This window comes from Gallinula chloropus, assembly GCF_964237585.1.
Source record: "Gallinula chloropus genome assembly, chromosome: 18".
NCBI classification, from domain to species: domain Eukaryota; kingdom Metazoa; phylum Chordata; class Aves; order Gruiformes; family Rallidae; genus Gallinula; species Gallinula chloropus.
Genome location: NC_140103.1, coordinates 12626604 through 12632267, shown reverse-complemented (window position 1 = coordinate 12632267; position 5664 = coordinate 12626604).

The following is a 5664-nucleotide window of genomic DNA, read 5'->3' as shown; positions in this document are numbered from 1 at the left end:
AAGCCCAACTAGAAATTCATCTGTTCTCCATTTAAAAAAAGAGAAAGACCAGGGAGACCCTCCATCCTCTATCAGATTCAGGAGGAAACATTGTGGAAAGACAAGGACAAGGCTGAGGTGCTTAATGAAATGTTTGCCACTGTCTTTAGTAATAGGCGCAGTTGTACAGAGAGAATCCAGTTCCCTGAACTAGGAGACAGGGACAGGGAGCAGAATGAGCCCACCTCTATCCAGGAGGAGATGGTCCTGCTGCACCACAGAGATGTGCAGAGATCTGTGGGGCTGAATGGGATGCAGCCAAGGGTGCTGAAAGAGCTGGAAAGGGGGGTTCACCAAGCCACTTTCCATCAGTCCTGGCTGACTGGAGAGGTACCAGCAGATTGGAAATCAGTCAATATTGCCTGTATAAGAAGGGACAGAAGGATGATCAGGGAAATTACAGGCCTCATAGTTTGACTTCAGTCCCAGAGAAGCTGATGGAGCAGATCATCCTGAGTAGCATTATGCAGTTCATGAAGAAGCCCCAGGTGATCAGGCCCAGTCAGCTTGGGTTCATAAGGGCAGGTCCTGTTTGACCCACTGAATCTCCCTTTATGACAGGGGGCTACCTGCTTCTTGGACAAGGGAAAAGCTCTGAAAGTTGTCTACCTTGACTTTAGCAAGGCCTAGGACACAGTTTCCCACAATCTTCTCCTAGAGAAGCTCACTGCTTAATGCTTGGAAACTGTGGTGGTTCAGCCCCAAGCAATGGCTGAGCACCACATGCTGCTCTCTCACTCCCAGAGGAGAAACAGACAGAGCCTCTGTGGGCTGGGATAAGGACAGTTTACTGACAAAAGCACCATAAAAGGGGACCAATAACAGCCCCAATTGCAGTCATACCCAGTGATAGCACAGAGTACCTTACAACCCCAACAACAACAGAGTTCTGCACCATGCCAGGACCACCCCTCCCCAACCAGCCCCTTTGATGGGGAAGTGATGTCAGGTGGTGTGGAAAACAGCCCAGGTGAACTCAGCACAGCTGTGCTGGCTGCTTGGGGAGGTGAGCTCTGGCCTAGCTAGAACCAGGACATTATCCACCCCTGTTTCCACACCATCTACATCATGCCCAGATCTTATGTTTTCAGCATATTGGGGAGATTAATAACATCATTTATTATTTACACCATCTGCCATGGACCAGGCATCAGTATAGAGCTACATATGTGGCCACTTTTCTCCTTTGCCAGTGTTTAAAGCCAGCTGGATGGCTTTCACCTCTGCAAACTGGCTGGATTTTCCTTCTCCATAGGCAGCTTCTGCAACTTGGTGTGTGGGACTCCACACAGCAGCCTTCCACCTCTGATGTTTACCAGCAATGCAACAGGACCCATCGGTGAACAGGGCATTTTCTGGCAGTTCACTGTACAGTGAGGTCTCTTCAGCACGTGTCACCTGTTCCTCTGGTGATATTCCACAATCTTTGCCTTCTGGCCAGTCTGTGATCACTTCCAGGATTACTGGGTGATTGGGGTTTCCTATTCAAGCCTGCTGTGTGATAAGTGAGACCCACTTGCTCCACATAGCATGAGTGACGTGGTGCCTATAAGGGGCCTTCCCTTTGAACATCCAGCCCAGCACCAGCCATCGGGGTGCCAGGAGGAGCTGGGCTTCAGTCCCAACGACTTCTTAAGTGGCTCAAACCCCTTCATGTGCTGCCAGTATTTCCTTTTCTGTTAGAGTGTCTGGATCCTCTGTAGTCCCGACTCCAAAACCCCAGAGACTGACCTTGAGCCTCCCCTGGTGCTTTCTGCCAGAGACTCCAGGTAGGACCATTCTCCCAGGCTGACCTGTAGAACACATTTTTTACATCTGGCCCAGTCTGGACGGGCCCAAGGGCTACTGCATGGACTGTCTCCTGTTTGATCTCTTCAAAGGCTTCTCGCTGGTCAGGGCCCCATTGGAAATTGTTCTCTTACCAGGTTACACAGTAGAGAGGGCTGACAATGAGACTATAGCTGGGGATATGCATTCACCAGAAACCCACAGTGCCTAGGAAAGCTTGTGTCTCCTTTGTGTTGGTTGGTGGAGACATAGCTGCTGTCGTATTGATAACATCCACTAGGATCTGATGACACCCATCCTGCTATTTTAGTCCTTAAATGTGGATTTCTGGAGCAGGTCTTTTGCCCTTACTTTGTTTGATGGCAAAACCAGCTTGTAGCAGAATTTGGATCATTTTCTTCCCTTTCTCAAAAAATTCCTCTGCTGTGTTGTCCCATGCCATGACATCATCAATATACTGTAGGTGCTCTGTGGCTTCACCCTGCTCTAATGCAGACTGGATCAGTCCATGGCAGATGGTGGGGCTGTGTTTCCAGCCCTGGGGCAGTCAATCCCAGGTGTACTGGATTCCCTTCCAAGTGAAATCAAAGTCTGGCCTGCACTCTGCCACCAATGGAATCAAAAAAAAAGCATTTGCAATGTCCATTGTGGCGTAGCATCTGGCTGCATCTGACTCCAGTTCACACAGGAGTTCCAGCATGTCTGGCACTGCAGCACTCAGAGGCAGCGTGACCTCATTCAGGGCACGATAGTCCAGCATCAGCCTCCACTCTCCAGTGGACTTTTGCAGTGGCCAGATTGCATAGTTGAAGGATGAGCAGGTTCTACCAATCACTCCCTGACTCTCCAGTTGATGATCAGTTTATGAATGGGAATCAGGGAGTCTCTGTTGGGTGTGGTATTGTTGCCTGTGCACCATCATGGTAGCAATTGGTACTCGCTGTTCTTCAACCTTTAGCAGCCCCACAACAGAAGGGTCTTCTGATGATCCAGGCAGAAGAGACACTTGTTCAATGTCTTCTGTCTCTGAGGCAGCTATTCCAAAAGCCCTCTGGTACCCTTTTGGGTCTTTGAAGTGCCTTCTCCAGAGGAAGTCTATTCACAGGATGCACAGAGCTGCAGATCATCAGAATCATATTAAATCATCTCTCACATGGCTAATCCCCTCAGATAATGGATATCTCTCTCCATGATCATCCACTGGTCTGGCCAATACACAACATCTTCAATGAACTGGTACCTTGCCCTTAGACTTGATCAAAGTCACTTCCAGAGGCTGAGAGCTTGAGAGTTCCTTCCAATTGCCTTGTTACTGCCTCCTTCTCTGGACAGGGATCCCAGCTGCTTGGCCTCCCTGCCTTCTCCCTGCTGCGTACCCCATTGTCCCAGCATCAGAGTAGCCAGGTGATGATGTGCTCCCCTGGAAGGTGGCTGAAGTCTTTTCTCATGTCTCTCAGCTTAAGGACAAGGATCGGGTTATAACATCTGGTATTGCCTTCAGGTCCTTGCAATGGTCCCAGTTCATCATCATTATTCATGATGAGGACTGATTTCTCCATGTATTTCTTCTTCTGGATAGTGGTGACTGACAGTCGTACTGGTTGGCTGTCTGGATCAGCTCTGGGGTTGGCCTCTGAGGTTTGAGTACCCATGGTGCTTGTTGGGGAGACTGGAGGAGCTGCACTCTCTGAGGTCCATGTAGCTCCAGTGCCTGTTGTAAGGGATCTTTCTGGCTCAGCTGTGGTGTTGGTTTCTGAGGCCTGGGCAGCCACAGTGCCTCTGGATCTGTTTTTCTTGTCTAGGTATTTTTTTAATGCCCTCCCACACCCCATGCCACCCCTGACCCTTCAGCCCAGGGAAGACCTCTTGGCAATATTCTTGGAACAGTTGTTAGTAAGACATAGGTCCAGACAGACATTCAGGAGAGAGAGCAAGACACGTATGCTGGTCTGAACATCCCAGGGATAGTCAACATTCTCAACAAATGCTGTAAAAAGCCTAAAGGGAAAATGGGAGGAGAAAGCACCCCTCACCTCATCCTCTACCGTTATCACAAACCTTCAGGCCCCACCTTGGGCTCCAAAAAGGGCTGTGGTGCTTCAGCTCCAACCAGTGGCTGAGCAGCATATGCCGCTCACTCACTCCCACAGGAGAAACAGACAGAACTTCTGGCCTAAGGACAGTTTACTGACCAAATCACCATGAAAGGGGAACAAAAACAGCCCACAGTGAATTTCCCTTATACCCAGATATGACTCAATAGCTGCACAACATGATGACCAACCCGATGACTTGGCTGCACTTGGACTGCCCAGGAGGCACCAGGAGTGCCCCTCTCCAAAAAGCCCTTTTTATAGGGGAGTGGTGTCAAGTGGTGTGGAAAACAGCCTGGGCTAACTCAGCTCACCTGTGCTGCCTGCCTGGTGAGGTTAATTCTGCCCTGCCAAGATCCAGGACAGATGGGATGGGATTGGGATGGGGAGGGGATGGGATTGGGATGATGTAGTCAAGGCACCCATCGATCAGGTGGCATGTCAGTTTGCCAGGGTCGTTTGCCTGTGCAACTGAAGAGTCACAGGCTGTAGGAGGAAATAACTGCCCTATGACCTGCCAAAATCCTTCCACAAACCCTGCCATCAAGGCACTGGCTACTGAGGGAGGGGAAAATGTTGGAAAGACTGTAACAATGATCATTAAATTGTTGCCCAGAGGAGCAGCCAGGAAGATTTCCAGGAAGAGCCAGAAGTGCAGGAGCTGCAGCTCCCATGTGTCTGCAAAGGCCAGGAGGAGGAAGCAGCAGGTGGAGCTGTTATTGGACATGTGGTGCTCTGGGTATGGATGGTCCTAAGTGTGATCATTCGCTGTCGTGTTATTTGGCCAAAGGAATTCCCCACCAGGCTCAAAAATGCTGCTCCCAGGCAGCAGTGCTCTATTGGAGCTTGAACCCACCCATGTCTCTTGGAACACCTCTGGCCCCTCAGGTGACAAAAGGAGTTGGTGTCTGAGCAACTCTCTCCTGGCCTCCACCCTCAGTAATTCCCATGGGCACTGGGACCAGCAGGTCCCAGGCAGCCATGCTCCTTAACCTTTGCAGGGGGTCAGAGACCCCTGCCTGTCCCTGCCTGGATGTCCTGTCTCATACAGAGACAAGAAAAAGGGATTGTCCTGCCCTTCTCTGGTTTGATCAGGAGAACAGACTCTGCTGGACAGAAGGATTTCTCCCCAGCCAAGGGAGGGAAACTCAGTAAAGACTTAGTGCCTTTCCAATTAGTTTCCCTGGAGCTCCAGGGAGGAGCCCAGAGGGGATGTATTCACCTGCTCCTCTGCTGTGATCTGGGCTGGGCTCCTGGGATGGACAGTGGGAGCTCAAGAAATACTGCAGCGCTGCAGAGAGACAGATGTGCCCAGAAGCAGCTCCTCTGCCAAGCACACAGGGCTGGGGACACTGCCTGGAGGCACCGAGGGGAGACCTGTGAGGCTGAGAGAGCTGATGGATGCTGAGAGCTCACTGGAGGAGAAATCTCCACAACTCTCTCTGGTATGTCTGTGGGTGCAGGGCAATGCAGGTTCTGTTCCTGGAGGGATCTCCTAAAGCTGGGACATGGGGCAGTGTGTGGGGTCTGTCAGGGGGACAGGTTCTCTCTAGGACCAGAAAGTGCTGCCTGGAAGGGATGGCCTTCTGCCCCATCAGAGGGACAGGGCAGGACAGCTGTCTTCTCCTGCGCATGGCTGCAGAGATGTGAAGCAGAGTGTGCGCCCAGAGGTGCCCAGGGCTGTCCTTGTGAGCAGGGTCCCTGCACCCAAGGGGCTGTGTGCTGGGGCAGGGACTCTGCTGCT